This window comes from Somniosus microcephalus, unplaced genomic scaffold (genome assembly GCF_052327205.1).
Source record: "Somniosus microcephalus isolate GS21.2 unplaced genomic scaffold, FLI_Smic_1.0 unresolved_chr5, whole genome shotgun sequence".
NCBI lineage: Eukaryota > Metazoa > Chordata > Chondrichthyes > Squaliformes > Somniosidae > Somniosus > Somniosus microcephalus.
The window spans coordinates 24,897,686-24,918,213 of NW_028225183.1; the positions used below are offsets into that span (position 1 = coordinate 24,897,686).

The 20,528-nt window shown below is 46.5% G+C and overlaps 1 pseudogene; it reads left to right on the top strand.

Moving 5' to 3' along the window:
- The first annotated feature begins 1,054 nt into the window (after positions 1-1,054).
- Positions 1,055-20,078, top strand: LOC147087756 (uncharacterized; annotated as a pseudogene).
- The last annotated feature ends 450 nt before the right edge of the window (positions 20,079-20,528 follow it).

Genomic DNA, 20,528 nt, shown 5'->3' on the forward strand with positions numbered 1-20,528 from the left:
ATTCTTCGTTAAACCAGGATTGATCTCCTGGCTTGATGTTAATGGTAGAGTGAGCGATATGCCGGACCATGAGGTTACAGATTGTGGTTAAATACAATTCTGCTGCTGCTGATGGCCCACAGCGCCTCATGGATGCCCAGTTTTGAGTTGCCAGGTCTGTTCGAAATCTGTCCCATTTAGCACGGTGGTAGTGCCACACAACACGGTGGAGGGTATCCTCATCATGAAGACGGGACTTCGTCTCCACAAGGACTGTGCGGTGGTCACTTCCACCAATGCTGTCATGGACAGATGCATCTGCAACAGGTAGATTGGTGAGGACGAGATCAAGTAGGTTTTTCTCTTCTGTTGGTTCCCTCACCGCCTGTCGCAGACCCAGTCTGGCAGCAATGTCCTTTAGGATTCGGCCAGCTCGGCCAGTTGTGGCGCTACCGAGCCACTCTTGGTGATGGACATTGAAGTCCACCACCCAGAGGACATTTTGTGCCCTTGCTACTCTCAGTGCTTCTCCCAATTGGTGTTCAACATGAAGGAGTACTGATTCATCAGCTGAGGGAGGGCGGTAGGTGGTAATTAGCAGGATGTTTCTTTACCCATGTTTGACTTGATGCCATGAGACCTCATGGGGTCCTGAGTCAATATTGAGGACTCCCAGGGCTACTCTCTCCCGACTGTATACCACGGTGCCACCACCTCTGGTGGGTCTGCCCTGCCGGTGGGACAGGACATACCCAGGGATGGTAATGGTGGTGTCTGGGACATTGGTTGTAAGGTATGATTCGGTAATTATGACTATGTCAAGCTGTTGCTTGACTAGACTGTGGGACAACTCTCCCTATTTTGGCACAAGCCCCCAGATGTTGGTAAGGAGGACTTTGCAGGGTCGACAACTAAGCTTGTTTATTTCTGTGATACTGTATCCATCTGTCTCTGTCCGTGTGTTACTGTCATGCCTGTCTGTCTCTGTTCGCCTGTCTCTGTCTGTCTTTCTCTGCCTGTCTCTCTCTGTCTGTCTTCGTCTCTGTTTTTCACTCTCTGTCTTGGATACCTCTGAATGTCTATCTCTCTCTTTGTCTCTGTCTGTCTGCCCCATCCTACTGAATCTTTCACTCTCACCCTGTCGCTGCCTGTGCCTCTCTGCCTGTCAGTCTCTGTCTGTCTGTCGCTGTCTGTCTGTCTCTGCCTGTCTGTCTCTGTCAGTGTGACTCTGTTTCTGACTGTCTGTCTCTGTCCCCCTGTCTCTGTACTTCTGTCTCTTTCTCTGTCTGTTTCTGTCGGTCTGTCTGTCTCTGCCTCAGTCTGTATCTGTATGTCATTATGTGGCTGTATCTGTCCGACTGTCACTTTTGCCGTTTGTCTGTCTCTCCCTCTCCGTCTCCACCCATCTGCTTCTCTGTCTCTGTCCCTGTCTCTGCCTGTTTCTGTTGGTCTCTTTATCACTATGCATGTTTCTGTCTGTCTCTGTCGTTTTATTTCGCTGCTACTGTCTCTCTCTGTCATTCTATCTCTGCCCGTCTGTCTCTGTCTGTCTGTGTCTGCAGGTCACTCTAAGCCTGTCTCTGTACCTGTCTGTAAGTGTCTGTTTACCTGTCTTTTTCCATGTCCCGCTGTCTCTGGCTGTTCTGTCTCTGTCTTTAACTCTCTGTCTCTGCCTGCCTCTTCCTGTCTGTCTGTCGCTGTCTCTTTGTCTCTGTCGGTCTGTCTCTGTCAGTCTGTCTCTACCTCGGTCTGACTATCTTCCTCTGTCTGTCTGTCTCTTTGTCTGTCTGTCTCTATGTCTGTCTTAGTGTCTGTCACATTCTCTGTCTCTCGGTCTGACTTTGTCTATTTGTGTTTTTCCATCTGTCTCTGTCTGCCTCTTTCTGTCCAACCACGTTAATCTGCCTCTCTCTGCCTGTTTATTTCTCTGCCTGTACCTGTCGGTCTCTTTCTCTGTATCTGTCTGTCTCTGTCTCTGCCTGTCTCTGTCGGTCTCTTTCACTGTCACTCTCTGTCTCTGTACTTATGTCTCTACCCGTCTGTCTCTGTCTTTGTCTGCATGCCTCCCTAATCCTGACTTTACCAGTGTATGCGATTCTCGGTCCGTCTGCCTCTGTCCATGTGTCTATCTGCTAGTGTCCGTTCGACTCTCTCTGTCTGAATCATTCTCTGTCTGCCTCCATCTTTGTCTTTCACTGTCTCTTCTACAGGTCTCTGAATTTACGTCATTCTCTGCCTCTTTGTCTGTGTATGTCTATTTCTGTCCGTCTTTCTCTGTCTGTGTCTGTTTTCCTCTGTCCCTGTAACTCGGTATTTCAGTCCCTCTCTGTCTGTATAGACTGTGTCCATCTGTCTCTTCAGTGTGTCACTGTTTCTGACTGTCTGTCTCTGTCCAATTGTCTCTGTCCATCTGTCTCTTTCTCTGACTCTCTCTGCCGGCCTCTGTCTCAGCCTCTGTTTGTCTCAATCCATTTGTATTTTTTTGTCTGTCTCTGTCGCTGTCTGTCTCTGTCTGTCTGTTTCTCTCTGTCTTTCTCTGTCCGTCTGTTCCTCTCTGTGTGTCACTGTCTCTGCCTGTTTCTGTTGGTCTCTTTCTCTGTATCGGTTGTTGCTTTCTCCGTATATGTCTGTCTCTGTCCTTCTTTCTCTGCCTGACACTGCAGGTCTCTTTCTTTGCCTCAGTTTGCCTCTATCGGTCCCTAACGAATATTCTCTGTCCATCTGTCTCTGTCCACCTGTCTCTGTCCACCTGTCTCTTCCTGTCTGTCTCTGTCCATCAGCCTCAATCTGTATCTGCCTCTATCTCTCTGACTCTCTATTTGTCTTTCGCTTTCTGTCTGCCTCTGTCTGTCTGTTGTGAGCTATGGGGGCGGTTTGTGGTGGATTGACAGTATGTGGCCACCAGATGGAGACAAAGTCCCCCTCTCACTCCAACTCAGGTGAAGGCCACACCCACCTCCAGCACACCTGAGGCAAATCTACCCATAGCTCAGGAGTTCAAAAGGCAAACTAGTGCATCTCTTCAGGGCCAGTGCCTGAGAAGAGGGCCAGTGCATGAAGAGAGGGCCAGTGCCTGAGAAGAGGGCCAGTGCCTGAGGAGAGGGCCAGTGCCTGAGGAGATCTGGGCCAGGACAGGGCCAGTACCTGAGGAGATCTGGGCCAGGACAGGGCCAGTACCTGAGGAGAAAGCCAAGACAAAGCCAAGACTGCTGTTGGGGCCCAGCTTGCAGCTGCCACAGGGAGGTCTGCTGTTGAACCCCGGTGGAATATTGATTAGTTCTGACAACCTGATGTGATCCCTGGACCGGCTGAGAAAGCTACAGTGGTAAACTAACCCTGGCTTATTGTTTCTGGGAGAAAACTGATTTAAGGACTGCCTTCCTAACCACCCGGGGCAGGTGATGGTTTTGTTCTACATTTTTCTTCTTGAGCTCATATGTTGTTGGATTTTGCCAGATGTGAAACTTTTTCCCCGTTTTCTAAAAATAAAAATCAGCTGACTGCTGTATTTCATTGACCAATCTTGTGACTGTGCTTGTGTCCTCCATCCCACATCAACACACCCTTTGGTCTAGGTGGTGGTTGATTTCATATGGTGGAGAATGCTGGATTTATCCCTCTGGTGGCTGGGAGGACAAAGCACACATTGTTCAAAACCCTATGGTGGAGCGATAGAGGCCTATCTACAGGCCTTTGAGAGGACATTCTTAACAGGTGTAGTGTGTCACGAGTTGAAGCCTTATCGAGCTGTGAAGAAAGGAATCCCCATCCAACTGTATTGTGCCTTTGGAAATTTGTCGAGTGACACGAAACACAGTATAGAATGGCATAAAGTAGGAAAAAGCCCACAAAAGTAAAAGCTGAGAATGGAATAACAATCATCGATTATGGGACAGAAGCTTGGCTTAAAATTGAAAAAGCAAGAAAAAGTCATTCTAGAATTTACTACTGCCGCTCTAATTTAGTGAACGATATGAGTAGCATTCTGGATCCAGATGTTTCACTCAGTGAATTGCGGGATTCCTTATCAGAAGTAGAAGAGAAATACAAAAAAAAACTATGGTCTCCAATGCACAACTAGACAAAGAAAAATCTAACCTCGCCTACCAAGTGGATACACTAGAAGTTGATATTGAGGAATTGGAGGAGCAAATGGCAGAGCTATATAGAGAAAATGAGGAAAAATCTAAGGAACTCTAAGATTGAGAATGTGCACACGTATTCTGATCGACTAGAAAATGGCACAGATCTACAAATTCTTGAAATGCAGAGAGATGCGAATAGGCAGTTGAGTGAGTGCAAATTTAAACTGTCAGAAGCAGAACAGGATATTGCCACTGTTGAATAAAATGTTGCCAGACTCGAGGGACAGGTGCTTCGTTCTATAACAGCAACAGAAAACTCCGACAAAATAGAGGATGAACTAAAAGCAGAAAAGAGGAGGCCGTTTGGTCTGCCTGCGCCCCTTCCCGTAGGTCGGAGCTGAGGGGGGGGGATATGTGAGCTTTGGGGGCGGTTTGTGGTGGATGTACGGCATGTGGCCACCAGATGGAGACAAAGTCCCCCTCTCACTCCAATTCAGGTGAAGGCCACACCAACCTCCAACACACCTGAGGCAAATCTACCCATTAGCTCAGGAGTTAAAAAGGCAAACTAGTGCATCCCTTCTGGGCCAGTGCCTGAGAAGAGGGCCAGTGCCTGAGGAGAGGGCCAGTGCCTGAGAAGTGGGCCAGTGCCTGAGGAGAGGGCCAGTGCCTGAGGACAGAGCCAGTGCCTGAGGAGAGGGCCAGTGCCTGAGGAGAGGGCCAGTGACTGAGGAGAGGGCCAGTGCCTGAGGAGAGGGCCAGTGCCTGAGGACAGAGCCAGTGCCTGAGGAGAGGGCCAGTGCCTGAGAAGTGGGCCAGTGCCTGAGGAGAGGGCCAGTGCCTGAGGAGAGAGCCAGCGCCTGAGGAGAGGGCCAGTGCCTGAGGAGAGGGCCAGTGCCTGATCCAGCCCCTGAGGAGAGGGCCAGTGCCTGAGGAGAGGGCCAGTGCCTGAGGAGAGGGCCAGTGTCTGAGGAGAGGTCAAGCCCCTGAGGAGAGGGCCAGTGCCTGAGGAGAGGGCCAGTGCCTGAGGAGAGGTCCAGCCCCTGAGGAGAGGGCCAGTGCCTGAGGAGAGGGCCAGGACAGGGCCAGTACCTGAGGAGAAAGCCAAACAAAGCCAAGACTGCTGTTGGGGCCCAGCTTGCAGCTGCCACAGGGACGTCTGCTGTTGAACCCGGGTGGAATATTGTTGAGTTCTGAGAGCCTGATGTGATCCCTGGACTGGCTGAGAATGATCCAGCTGTAAAGTAACCCTGGCTTATTGTTTTTTGGAGAAAACTGATTTAAGGACTGCCTTCCTAACCACCCGTGGCAGGTGATGGTTTTGTTCTTCATTATTCTTTTTGAACATCATATGTTGTTGGATTTTGCCAGACGTGTACTTTTTTCCCCCGTTTTGTAAAAATTAAACACAGCTAACTGCTGTATTTCATTTATAATGTGACTGTGCTTGTGTCCTCCATCCCGCATGAAAACACCCTTCGGTCTAGGTGGTGGTTGATTGCACTGTCTATCTGCCTGTATCTGGCCATCTGACTCTGTCAATCTGTCTTGCCTTTCCTATCTCTGTCCTTCTGTTTATGTACCTCTGTCACTCTTTGTCTGTCTCTGCATGTCTGTCTCTGCCTATGTCTGTCTGTGCCAGCCTCTATCAGTGCTGTCTCTGTTTCTATCTCTGTCTTTTTTTCATCCTGGCTCTCTCGTTCTGTCGCTGTCTGTCTGTCACTCTCTGTCGCTGTCTCTGACCTGTCTCTGTCGGTTGCATTCTCTGCCTCTGTCTCTCTCCGTCTGTCTCTCTACAGCTCCCTCTGTCGCTGTCTCTGTCTTTCTCTCTCTCTGTCTTTAACTGTCTGCTTCTACCTGTCCGTCTCTGTCTCGTTGACTCTGTCAGTCTGTCTCTGTCTCGTTGACTCTATCGTTCTGTCTCAGTCTCTGCCTCTCTGTCAGTTGGTCTCTGTCTGCCTGTCTCTGTCTGTCTTTCTCTGTATCTGTCTCTTTATCACCCTCTTTGTCTGTCTCTCGGGCTGTCTCTGTCTCTTTGTCGCCTTCCATCTGTCTTTGTCCTTCTGTCTCTTCCCATCTGTCTGTGCCCGACTTCTCTTTCTGTCTGCCTCTGTCTCTGTGTCTCTGGCTTTCTGTATCTTTCCCCCTTTCTCTGTCCAACCATCTCTTGTCTGTTTGTCTCTCCATTTAAGTCTGTACCTGTCTGTCTTTGTCTTTGCCTATCTCTTACTCTGTCTGTCAGCCTCTCTCTGTCGCTACCGATCTGTCTGTGCCTCTGCCAGTCTATTTCTCTGTCACTGTCTCTCCCTGTCTGTCACTGCCTCTGTCTTTCACTGTCTGTTTCATGTCTGTCAATATCTCTGTCTGTCTGTCTTTGTCTCTTTGTCTCTGCCCATCTTGTCGCTGTCTATTTGTCTGTGTATGTCTGTCTCTGCGTTTTTCTGTCCATACCTGCATATATCTGGGCCAGTCTTTGTTTCCATCACTGTATTGATGTTCATGCTTGCATTTCCATTTTCTCTGTCTGTCTGTCTGTCTCTGTCTGTCTGTCATTAACTGTCACATGCGCTGTCGTGTCTCTGTCGTGCTCTTTCTCTGTCTCAATCACTGACCCTCTGCCTTTGCCCGACTCTCTGTGTCTGTCTGCATTTCTCTCTAAGCCTGTCTTTGTCCCTGTCTGTCAGTCTCTGTCCATCTGTCACTATCTGTGTCCCGCTGTCACTGTCTGTCTCTGTCTCTGTTTCTGTATTTCACTCTCGGTCTCTGCCTGTCTCTGACTGTCTGTCTGTCTCCATCTCTTCGTCTTTGTCGATCTCTCTCTATTTATCTATATCTGTCCATCTGTCTCTGTCCGTATTTCTCTGTCAGGCTGTCTCTACCTCGGTCTTTCTGTCTTCCTCTGTCTCCCTGTCTCTGTATTTCTGTCTCTTTGTCTATCTCAGTTTCTGTCTATTTGTCTGCCTCTCGGTCCGCCTCTGTCACTTTGTCTCTGGCCGTCTGTCTCTTCCCATCTGCTACTGCCCGTCTGTCTCTTTCCAGCTGTCTCTGTCTCTTTGTTTTTGCCCATCTGCCTCTTTCCGTCCATCTCTGTCTGACGGTCTATCTCTGTCTATCTCTCTCTCTGCCTGTTTCTGTTGGTCTCTTTCTCTTTCATTGTCTGTATCTGTCCTTCTGTCTCTGCCAGTCTTTCTCTGTTTTTTGTGCGTCTCTATGATTCTAGAAACATTTTATAAATCTTTCTCTGTGATTCTCTGTCCATCTGCCTCTGTCGGTGTGTCTCGCTCTATCGCTCTGTTTCTCTTACTCTCTGTGCCGGTCTCTGGCTCTGCATCTCTCTGTCTCTATCCGTCTGCATCTGTCGTTCTGTTTCTGTCAGCGTCTATCTCTGTCTGTCTGCCTCTCTCCTTCTATCTCTGTCCGTTTGTCTCTCTCTGTCTGTCTCCGTCTCCTCCTGTTTCTGTCAGTCTCTTTCGCTGCATCAGTCTGTCTCTGTCCTTCTTTCTCTGCCTGTCACTGCAGGTCTCTTTCTGTGCCTCAGTATGTCTCTGTCGGTCGCTACCGAACAGTCTCTGTCCATCTGTCTCTGTCCACCTGTCTCTTTCCATCTGTCCCTTCCTGTCTGATTCTGTCCGTCGGCCTCAATCTGTATCTGCCTCTATCTATCTGACTCTCTCTTTGTCTTTCGCTTTCTGTCTGTCTCTGTCTGTCTGTCTATCTGCCTGTATCTGGCCATCTGTCTCTGTCAATCTCTCTTGCCCTTCCTATCTCTGTCCTTCTGTCTATGTACCTCTGTCACTCTTTATCTGTCTCTGCATATCTGTCTCTGCCTATCTCTGTCTGTGCCTGCATCTATCAGTGCTGTCTCTGTTTTTATCTCTGTCTTTGTTTCTATCCTGTCTCTCTCTCTCTGTCGCTGTCTGTCTGTCACTCTCTGTCGCTGTCTCTGCCCTGTCTCTGTCGGTTGCATTCTCTGTCTCTGTCTCTCTCCATCTGCCTCTGTACATCTCCCTCTGGCGCTGTTGCTGTCTTTCTCTGTCTCGGTCTTTAACTGTTTGCCTCTGCCTGTCTGTCTCTGTCTCGTTGACTCTGTCGGTCTGTCTCTGTCTCGTTGACTCTGTCGGTCTGTCTCAGCCTCTGCCCATGTCTGTCTGTCTCTATCTGTCTGTCTCTGCCTGTCTTTCTCTGTGTCTGTCTCTGTATCAATGTCTTTGTCTGTCTCTCGGGCTGTCTCTGCCTCTTTGTCACTCTCCGTCTGTCTCTGTCCGTCTGTCTCTTCCCGTCAACCTCTGCCAGATCCTCTCTTTCCGTCTGTCTCGGTCTCTGTGGCTGTGGCCTTCTGTCTCTTTCCACCTTTCTCTGTCCGTCCATCTTTGTCTGCCTTTCTCTCTATTCAAGTCTGTACCTGTCTGTCTTTGTCTTTGCCTGTCTCTTACTCTGTCTGTCAGCCTCTCTCTGTCTCTGCCCATCGGTCTGTGCCTCTGCCAGTCTATTTCTCTGTCACTGTCTATCCCTGTCTGTCACTGCCTCTGTCTTTCACTGTCTGTTTCATGTCTGTCAATATCTCTGTTTGTCTTTCTGCCTTTGTCTCTTTGTCTCTGCCCATCTTGTCTCTGTCTTTTTGTCTGTGTATATCTGTCTCTGCGTTTCTCTCTCCATACCAGCATATATCTGGGACAGTCTTTGTTTCTGTCTCTTTATTGCTGTCTATGCTTGCTTTTTCATCTTTCTCTGTCTGTCTGTCTGTCTCTGCCTGTCGTCATTTACTGTCGCTTACTCTGCCATGTCTCTGTCGGTCTTTTTCTCTGTCTCAGTCTCTGTCCCTCTGCCTTTCCCCGACTCTCTGTGTCTGTCTGCATTTCTCTCTAAGACTGTCTTTGTCCCTATCTGTCAGTCTCTGTCCATCTGTCACTATCTGTGTCCTGCTCTCACTGTCTGTCTCTGTCACTTTTTCTGTCTTTAACTGTCTGTCACTGCCTGTCTCTGACTTTCTGTCTGTCTCCGTCTCTTTGTCTCTGTCGATCTCTCTCTACTTATCTATATCTGTCCATCTGTCTATGTCTCTATGTCTCTGTCAGGCTGTCTCTACCTCGGTCTTTCTGTCTCCCTCTCTCTCCCTGTCTCTGTATTTCTGTCTCTATGTCTATCTCTGTGTCTGACTATTTATCTGTCTCTCGGACGGCCTCTGACATTTTGTCTCTGACCGTTTGACTCTTTCCATCTGCCACTGCCCATCTCTCTCTTTCCATCTGTCTCTGTCTCTTTGTTTTTGCCCTACTGTCTCTTTCCGTCCATCTCCGTCTGACGGCCTTTCTCTGTCTATCTCTGCCTCTGCCTGTTTCTGTCGTTCTCTTTCTCTTTCCCTGTCTGTATCTGTCCTTCTGTCTCTGCCAGTCTTTCTCTATTTTTGTGCGTCTCTATGATTCTATAAACATTTTTTTATCTGTGTCTGTGATTTTCTGTCCATCTGTCTCTGTCCGTGTGTCTCTCTCCAACTCTCTCTTTCTCTTCCTCTCTCTGCCAGTCTCTGACACTGCATCTGTCTGTTTTTATCTGTCTGCATCTCTCCTTCTGTTTCTGTCGGCGTCTGTCTCTGTGTCTCTGTCTCTCTCCGTCTATCTCTGTCCGTTTGTCTCTCTCTGTCTGTCTCCGTCTCCTCCCGTTTCTGTCAGTCTCTTTTGCTGTATCAGTCGTCTCTGTCATTCTGTCTCTGTCTGTCGCGGCTGCTCTCTTTTTCTGCCTCCGTCTGTCTCTGTCGCATTTCTTTCACTGTTTGACTCTGTCTCTTTGTCTCTTGTCTATCTGTCTTTATCTGACTCTCTAGGAAGTTCTGTCCCTGTCTTTCTTTGTTTATGCCTGTCTTTATTCTAGCTGTCAGCCTCTCTGTGTCTCGGCCCATCTGTCTGTGTCTCTGCCTGTCTATGTACCTGTCACTGTCTACCCCTGCATGTTACTGCCTCTGTCTTTCATTGTATGTCTCTGTCTCTCACTGCATCTGTCTGGCTTTCTTTGCCTCTTTGACTCGGCCCCTCTTTTCTCTGCCTTCTGGCTCGGCCTGTCTCTCTCTGTCTTTCTCTCTCTGTCTTTTTGTCTCTGCATGTCTCTCTCTCTGTGCATGTCTGTCCGCCTCTCCCTGTCCCTGGCCATCTGTCTCTCTCTCTCTCTGCCTGTCTATATCTCTGAATCTGTCTATACTTGTCTGTAACTGCTTCAGTCTTTCAATTTCTGTCTCCTGTACGATAGAGTTTACCTGTAGGATTTAGTAAACATTATTAACATTCTACAACCATTTTTATACAACTATAAAATGTGAAATTGTATGTTAAAATCCTAAAATGCCTGTGTAACTGGCGAATGGCTGAGACCAAAGCAGGATGGGAAAATTATGCCAGCCTGACTAAAAACCTCTGTTTGAAATGACTGAAGTATGGAATGCAGTGCTAAAGAAACATGGTGACTGTCAGGGACATGGGTTTCGGTAATGTTATGGGGAAGTGATAAGAGCTATAGGAGAGAGAATGGAGTTGGAGCCTTCATTTTAAACAGCAGAAAAATAAACTCTGTACAAAACACCTCAAGGATGTTCTTTAAAGTGAAGTTCTTAGATAAGGTTAATTTGTAATGCACAGAAATAGGCTGAGTGGAACGAACGAGGTCATCAGATCATTGTTAAGAAAAGGGGAGGTAATCATACACCGTACTTGTGAAGGTCAGAATGGTGAGACAGCCCAAGCAGCTGCAAGTTGCTATGTATTTTGAAGGGGTACGAAAGGTACAAAGGAAAAGCTATTGAACACTGGAAGCAGCGCAACACCAGAGGATGAGAAGCTTCAGTCAACAGAACAGTACAAGAGAGTAAAGAGACCGCGCCACAGTCACTCGGAAGGAACGCCGGATTTCATCAAACAGACAGCGACTATCATCTGGTGAAGTATTACTCATTTCTACTGGATGTTTAATGCTTAATAAACCTGGTTTACTTACACACAATACACCCGGACCCAAAGTGGTTTGTGTAGCCACGGACTGTTTTACTGATACACAATGTACCTGGCCTCGGAGTGGTTTGTGTAGTCACGGACTGTTTTACTGATGCACAATATACCTGAACCCAGAGTGGTTTGTGTAGTCAAGGAGTGTTTTACTGATACACAATATACCTGAACCCAGTGTGGTTTGTGTAGTCATGGACTTTTTTACGGATACCCAGTATAACTGAACCCAGTGTGGTTTGTGCAGTCATGGACTATTTTACTGATACACAATATACCTGGACCCAGAGTGGTTTGTGTAATCATGGACTGTTTTACTGATACACAATATACCTGGACCCAGAGTGGTTTGTGTAGTCACGGACAAATTATTATAAAGAGCTTCTGAAAGCTACAGATTGGCGGCCAACGTGGGGGTGTGATGTTTTACTGAAACCAGATCTATTGTACATAAGGCAGGAGCTTGGATTTGTGCTTAGATTTTCGTCTGATCAACGAAAGTCCTGGTGGAAAGTTAGGTTATCTAATATATTGTTTCTCTTTTACGTACAGCAAGATGTCACGTGAGAATATTTTTGCAGACTTTGAAACGGTTAGTGAAGATGTGCGGGAATATACAGTTACAGATGTTAGTAGGATAATGTCTATCAAATGTTAAAACCAAGTCAGAGGACAATCAGGATAAATTAGAAAAAGACAAGCTACGGTGGATAGAAGAGAATCTAATGTTAATGGAGATAACAAAAACGTTAACGGGCGAGAAGTCAAACTGGAAAAAAGAGGCTGTAGAGTTCAAAAGTAAGATTTATGTTCTTCAGTGCCTGGTCGATGCTTCGACAGCAATAATACAGCAACAGAGCATTAATACAGTTCACGCCAGCACTGCAATGCAGAACCTTGAGGAGGCTTGTTGTCAGGTAGGCTCCTAAACAAAAGACAATGAACATCTTAACAGAAAATTAAATGATTCACAAAAAACCCTAAGAGAGGCTCTTCAGCACCCCCAAATGGAGTCGGACCACTGAGAGTTTCATATTAATATACAGCAGTTGGAAAACCAGTTGGGTAAACAACGGGCTGGAATAGCGGTGCAAGAGTGGCAGTAAGCATGGTGCGGTTGATAGATTGTTAGAAATGGAAGAAAAGTTTAACCGAGGCCTCAGATGTTGGAATTCATCAAACAACATTTTGCAGAAAACGATGGTGGAAACATTAACACTTGGAGATGGTGTGGATTGAAGTCATATGAAGTCAGAAATAGATGGTAGAAAGGTGAGAAGCAATAAGCAAAGGAGAGAAACACAAAGGGCCAAACTAATTCATAATGAGAGTGTGAAAAAAGCAAGCCTGAAGGCTTTGTATCTTAATGCTAGAAGCATTAGGAACAAGGTGGATGAATTAGTTGTGGAAATAGAGGTAAACAAGTATGATTTGATTGGGATTACAGAAACGTGGCTGCAGGGTGGGCAAGGCTGGGAACTTAACATCCAGGGATATACAATATTTAGGAAGGATCGGCAAAAAGGTAGGGGAGGTGGGGTAGCATTGCTGGTAAAGGAGGGGATTAATGCAATGGAAAGGAAGGATATTAACTCGGATGAAACGGAATCTGTATGGGTAGAAATGAGAAATAGCAAGGGGAGGAAAACGTTAGTGGGTGTGATATATAGGCCTCCAAATAGTAATATGGAGGTGAGGGAAGGCATAAAAAGGGAAATTAGAGAAGCGTGCGATAAGAGCACAGCTGTCATCATGGGTGACTTTAATTTACATATTGATTGGACTACCCAAATTAGTAAAAATTCTGAGGAGGAGGAATTCCTGGAATGTTTTCGGGACGGTTATCTGGACCAATATGTCAAGGAGCCGACTCGAGATCAGGCCATTTTAGACTGGGTATTGTGCAATGAGAAGGGACTTATCAGCAATCTTCTTGTACGAGGCCCCTTGGGTCAGAGCGATCATAATATGATCGAGCTCTCAGTCGAGATGGAGAGTGAGGAAATTGAATCAGAGACTAAGGTCCAGAACTTAAATAAAGGGAATTACGAGGGTATGAGACGGGAATTGGGTAAGATTGATTGGGTGGTGTTTCTGGGGGGATTGACAGTGGAGAGACAATGGCAAGCATTCAAAGATAGAATGGAAGAATTCCAGAACATGTTTATACCGGTTTGGCATAAAAATAAACCTAAAAAGGTGACTCAACCGTGGATAACGAGGGAAATTAGGGACAGCATAAAATCAAAAAAAAGGGCATATCAACTGGCAAAAAAAAGCACCAGACCGGAAGATTGGGGGCAGTACAAGATACAGCAAAAGAGGACAAAGGGATTAATCAGGAAGGGGAAAATAGAATACGAAAGTAAACTTGCAGCAAACATAAAGACAGACTGCAAAAGCTTTTATCGGTATATCAGGAGGAAAAGACTGGTAAAATCCCAAGTCGGTCCCTTGCAGTCCGATTCGGGAGAATATATAATGGAGAATAAGGAAATGGCAGACCAATTAAACTCATACTTTGGTTCTGTATTCACAAAGGAGGACACAAATAACCTCCCAGGAATATCGGCAAACATAGGGACTAATGAGAGGGAGGAGCTGACAGAAATTAGTATCTCTAGGGATATGGTGTTGGGTAAGTTGAGGGGACTGAAGGCCGACAAATCCCCGGGGCCTGATAAACTACATCCTAGGGTACTTAAGGAGGTGGCCCTGGAGATAGCAGATGCTCTAAGGATCATGTTCCGGAACTCCATTGACTCGGGAACAGTACCCGTGGATTGGAGGGTAGCTAATGTTACCCCAATATTTAAAAAGGGGGGTAGAGAGAAAGCAGGGAATTATAGACCAGTAAGCCTTACATCGGTTGTGGGCAAAATGCTAGAGTCCATTATTAAGGATAAAATAGCGGAGCACTTGACAAATGGGGAAAGGATCGGACAGAGTCAACATGGATTTACAAAGGGTAAATCGTGTTTGACTAATCTGCTGGAATTTTTTGAGGAAGTAACTGGTAAAATAGATGGGGGAGAGCCAGTGGATGTGGTGTACCTTGACTTCCAGAAAGCCTTCGATAAGGTTCCACACAAAAGATTATCATGCAAAATTAAGGCTCATGGGATTGGGGGCAAAGTATTAACGTGGATAGAGAACTGGCTGGCGGATAGAAAACAGAGAGTTGGAATAAACGGCTCGTTTTCGGAGTGGCAGGCAGTGACCAGCGGGGTGCCGCAAGGATCTGTCCTGGGACCCCAGCTGTTCACAATATATATAAATGATCTGGATCAGGAAATTGGATGCAATATTTCCAAATTCGCTGACGACACTAAACTAGGAGGAGGGGTGGGCTCTGATGAGGATGTCAGGAGGCTACAGTGCGATTTGGACAGGTTGGGGGAATGGGCAGATACGTGGCAGATGCACTATAATGTGGATAAATGCGAGGTTATCCACTTTGGGGGTAAAAACAGGAGGGTAGATTATTATCTAAATGGCAATAGATTGGGAGATGGGGAAGTGCAGAGGGACCTGGGTGTTCTTGTGCACCAGTCACTGAAGGAGAGCGTGCAGGTGCAACAGGCGATCAAGAAGGCAAATGGTATGTTGGCCTTCATATCAAGGGGGTTCGAGTATAGGAATAGGGATACATTACTACAGCTGTACAAGGTGCTGGTGAGACCGCATCTGGAGTATTGTGTACAGTTTTGGTCGCCCCATCTGCGGAAGGATGTTCTTGCCATGGAAAGAGTGCAACGGCGATTCACCAGGCTGATACCTGGAATGGCGGGAATGACCTACGAAGAGAGATTAAATAGTTTGGGCTTGTACTCACTGGAGTTTAGAAGATTGAGAGGGGATCTCATCGAAACATATAAAATTATGGCAGGCCTGGACAGGCTGAATTCAGAGAGAATGTTTCCAATGGCCGGGGAGCACAGAACCAGGGGCCACAGTCTAAAAATAGCGGGCAAATCATTTAAAACAGAGATGAGGAAGAATTTCTTCACTCAAAGAGTGGTGAGCCTGTGGAATTCCCTGCCACAGAGGGCTGTGAAGGCTAATTCAATAAATATTTTCAAGAGAGAATTGGATATATTTCTGAAGGCTAAGGGGATTAAGGGTTACGGAGAAAAGGCGGGGACGGGGTACTGAACTGGTAAGATCAGCTATGATCTCAGACGAAGATCAGCCATGATCTCATTGAATGGCGGAGCAGGCTCGAAGGGCCGAATGGCCTACTCCTGTTCCTATCTCTATCCCCTCTCATTCTTCTAAACTCCAGCGAATATATGCCTAATCGACCCAATCTCTCTTCATACATCATTACTGCCATCCCAGGTATCAGTCTGGTGAATCTTCGCTGCACTCCCTCCATGGCAAGAACATCCTTCCTCAGATAAGGCGACCTAAACTGCACACAATACTAAAGGTGTGCTCTCACCAAGGCCCTGTAGAACTGCAGCAAGACATCGTTGCTCCTGTACTCAAACTCTGTCGCTACGAAGGCCAACATACCATTTGCCTTCTCAAACGAATGCTGCACCTGCATGCATACCTTCGGCGACTGGTGCACAAGGACACCCAGGTCTCGTTGCACTTCCCCTTCTACCAATCTATTGCCGTTCAGATAATAAACTGCCTTCCTGTTTTTGCCACGAAATTGGATAACCTCGCATTTATTAACATTAATCTGCATCTGCCATGCATCTGCCAATCACCCAACCTGTCCAAATCATACTGGAGTTTATCTGCATCCACCTAACAGCACACGCACCCGCCCTGCTTTGTGTCGTCTGCACACGTGTACATATTACATCAAGTTCCCTCCTCTAGATCATTAATATATATCGTGAATAGCTGGGGTCCTAGCACCGATCCCTGCGGTACCACACTAGTCATTTGCTGCCACTTGGAAAAAGACCCATTTATTCCAACTCTTTGCTTCCTGTCTGCCAACCAGTTCTCTATCCAAATCAGTACCTTACCCCCAATCCCATGTTCTTTAACTTACATGCTAATCTCTTAGGCGGGACCTTATCGATATCCTTCTGAAAGTCCAAATACACCACATCCACTGGTTCTCCCTTATCTATTCTACCAGTTACATCCTCCATAAATTTCAGTAGACTATTCAAGCACGATTTACCTTTTGTAAATCCATGTTGACTTTGTCCGATCCTGTCACTGTTTTCCAAGTGCTCTTTGATTACATCCTTTATAATGGACTGTAGCATTTTCCTCATTACCGATGTCAGGCTTACCGGTCTATAATTCCACGTTTTCTCTCTACCACCTTTTATGAATAGGGAAGTGACATTAGCTACCCTCCAATCCATGGGAGCTGTTCCAGAGTCTATAGAATTTTGTAAGATGACCAGCAATGCATTTACTATCTCTAGGGCCAATTTTGTAAGTACTCTAGGATGTAGATTATCAGGCCCTGGGGATTTATCGGCCTTCAGTCCCGTCAGTTTCCCTACAACATTTTCCTACAAATACTATTTCATAAGTTTCGCCCTCTCATTAGACCCTATGTTCCCCGAAATCTCTGGGAAGTTATTTGTGTCCTCCTTATTGAAGACATATCCAAAGTATGTATTTAATTGATCTGCAATTTTTTTGTTCCCCATTAGTAATTCCCCTGATTCTGGCGGCAATGGACCTACGCTTTTCTTCACCAATGCTTTTCTCTTCACATATCTATAAAAGCTTTGACATTCACGTTGTATGTTCCCTGTAAGCTTACTTTCATACTCTAATATCCCCCTCTTAATTAATCCCTTTCTCCTCCTTTGCTGAATGCTAAACTGCTCCCTATCCTCAGGGTTGCTGCTTTTTCTGGCCAATTTATATGTGCTCTCCTTGGATCTTATGCTATCCCTAATTTCCCTTCTTAGCCACGGTTGAGGCACTTTTTGTTTTGTTTGCATGCCAAACAAGGATGAACAAATTCGGTAAATCATCCATGCGATCTTTAAAGGTTTTCCATTGCCTATCCACCGTCAACCCTTTAAGCAAAGTTCCCCAATCCATCCTACCCAACTCATGCCTCATACAACCGTAGTTACCTTTATTTAAATTCAGAACCCTAGTCCCTGAGTTAAATACTTGACTCTCCATCTTAATTAAGAATTCTATCAAATTATGATCTCTCTGCCCCAAGGGGCCTCGCGCAACATGATTGCTAATTAATCCTTTCTCATTACATAATACCCAGTCTAAGATGGCCTGATCTCCAGTTGGTTCCTCGACATATTGGTCCAGAATACCATCCCGTATGCACTCCAGGATTTCCTCCTCCACAATATTGTTACTAATTTGGATAGCCCAAATTAATTGTAGATTAAAGTCACCCATGATAACTGCTGTGTCCTTACTGCACGCATCTCTAGTTTCCCATTTAATGCCATCACCAACCTCAGCATTAATGTTTGAGTGTCTGTATACAACTCTCACTAACGATTTCTGCCCCATGGTATTTCTCAGCTCTACCAATACAGATTCCACATCATCAGAGCTAATATCCTCACTTACTATTTTGTTAATCTCCTCTTTAACCAGCAATGCTACCCCACCTCCTTTTCCTTTTTGCCTGTCTTTCCTGAATATTGAATACCTCTGGATGTTTAGTTCCAAGCCTTGGTCACCCTGGAGCCATGTTTCCGTACTCCCAAACATATAATAACCATTTACATCTATTTGCACAGCTAATTCATCCACCTTATTATGAATTCTCCTTGCATTAAGACACAAAGCCTTCAGGCTTTTTTTTTTAACACTCTTAGACCTTTTAGAGTTATTATTTACCGTGGCCATGTTTGAGTTAAACCCTTGAATTCTCTGACTGCCCCCTTTGCTTTTCTCCTTCCTGTCTTTTGCTTCTATCCTTGTTTCCCTTTCCTCTGTCTCCCTGCACATGTTCCCAAACCCTTGCCATTTTAGTTTAAACCCTCCCCAACAGCAGTAGCAAACACTCCCCCTATGACATCGGTCACGGTCCTGTTCAGGTGCAAACCGTCCAGTTTGTAATGTTCACACCTCCCCCAGAACCGATTCCAATGCCCGAGGAATTTGAAAACCTCTAGCCAAGTATTCATCTGAAATATCCTTCTTTTTCTCCTCTCACAAGCACGTGCCACTGGTAGCAATCCTGCGGTTACAACCTTTGAGTTACTATTTTTTAATTTACCTCCTAACACCCTATATTCAGCTTTTAGGACCTCATCCCGGTTTTTTTCCTAAATCGTTGGTACCAATATGCCCCACGACAACTTGCTGTTCACCCTCCACCTCCAGTATGCTATGCAGCTGCTCAGAGACATCCTTGACCCTTGCACCAGGGAGGCAACACACCATCCTGGAGTCTCGTTTGCAGCCGCAGAAAAGCCTATCTATTCCCCTTACAATAGAATCCCCTATCACTATAGCTCTCCTGCTCTTCTTCCTCCCGTCCACTGCTGCCTTCCCCCGATAGGCCATCTCCCTCAATAATATCCAAAGCGGTATATCTGTTTGAGAGATGGATGTCCACAGGGGACCCCTGCACTACATGCCTGCGCCTAATGCTCTGCCTGGCGGTTACCCATTCCCTTGCTGCCTGTGCAGCCTTTACCTGTTTTGTAACCAACTGATTAAACGTGATTTCCATGACGTCCTCAGCGTTACTCCAGTATGTATCCATTCGCAGCTCCAGCGCCGCACTGCAGTCTGCCAGTAGCTGCAGCTGATTGCACTTCCCGCACACATGGTCGTCAGGGACACAGGAAGTGTCCCTGATTACCCACATAAGGTAGGAGGAGCATGCCACGGTGCCCAGCTGTGCTGTCATGATTTATCCTACAATTAATTTAAATTAACGTAAATCAAATCAATACCACCAATTACACTGCAATTAAATGATATACTCAAGGGACCTTGGTTACCAGCACTCACCGATAAACAAGAGAGACCTTAGAAACCATAACCACAAAAATAATGACCTAAACGTTATAAACGATTAACCTTCACTGTCAAACTATACAGTAGTATAAATGCTCACTTGGCCTTACTCGCCCAACCAGCTGCTTCCTCTTGCCCACGTCACTTTTGGAATCGTGGCGTGGCTCTGGAACGCCACCGCCGGTCTGTGAGATAAACCGGACTTTGAGAAAAGCCCATGAAAGTTAGTTTAAAAACTCACTACTCTCCTGCTACTCCCGAAACCGGCGTCAGCCTACAGGGTGAAATGTTAGGAAAAACAAAGGTGCAGCAATGGAGCTCCTCCTTCCACTCCTCACCTAACCCTGACTCACCCAAATCATAGCCCTCTGTTGAAACCGCACTCAGTGCAAAATCGCGCTTCAAAGCCTGTTTTATAAGTCTTAATCAAAGGAGACTTGCTGAGAGTTGTTGAGCCCAGCTACAAGAGAAGCAGCTTAATCCAGTTTCCCTAATTAGCTGCCTTCAGCTGCTCTGAATTGTAAACCTTGTATATCCCTTTATTACCCTGCTTAAAGCTGAGAAATTTAGACCTGCCTGACTCACCCAAATCACAACCCTCTGTTGGTGGTGAGAAGGGGTGGGAGAAAGGTCCACCATTCCTGCGTCGAGGCGGGGGAAGACAGGTCGGATCATTGCTGCAGTAGGTGGGGAGAAGGGTTTGGTGATACATGGGAGATGGGGGAGAAGGGTTGGTCTGCAAGTTGGGGCTCAACGGGCGGTTGGAATCAGGGAGCTACTGATTGGGGGCTGGGGCTGGTGATGTTTAAACCAAAGCACTTGATATTGGAACTGCATCCTTTAAACGGACCCCTGACAGTGAGACTTCCCTTTGAAAAGTGACACTGACAGTGAGGCTGTCCCATTAAAAAGGGCACATGAGGTACGAAATGCAACGTTTGCCCATTTGCAGAGCATGCTGTGCGAGACCAGTTGCATCCTGAACCTGGCACTGGAAATACAGATCCCCTGGGAATCCGTTCTGGGGGCCTGCTTCCAGTACCAGAGGCGGGTTGCACAGTTAATATGGAAGTTACTAAAGTAGCGATGCTCAACCCTTTATAAATCACTGCTTTTGCCTCAGCTGGAGTTTTGTTCCAATTCTGTTGCCGCACACTTTAGGAATGATGTCAAAGCTTTGGAGAGGGTGCAGAGGAGATTTACTAGATTGGTGCAAGGAATGAGGGACTTTAGTAAGTGGAGAGACTGGAAAAGCGGCGATTGGTCTCCTTAGAGCAGCGAAGGTTAAAGGGAGGTTGACCAGAATGGTGCCAGGGATGAGGGACTTCAGTGATGTGGAGAGACTGGAGAAGCTGGGTTTGCTCTCATTAGAGCAGAGAAGGTTAAGGGGGAGCTTGACGAGAATGGTCCAAGGGATGAGGGACTTCAGTGATGTGGAGAGTCTGGAGAAGCTGGTATTGTTCTCCTTAGAGCAGAAAAGGTTATGGAGAGATTTAACAGAATGGTACCAGGGGTGAGGGACTTCAGTGATGTG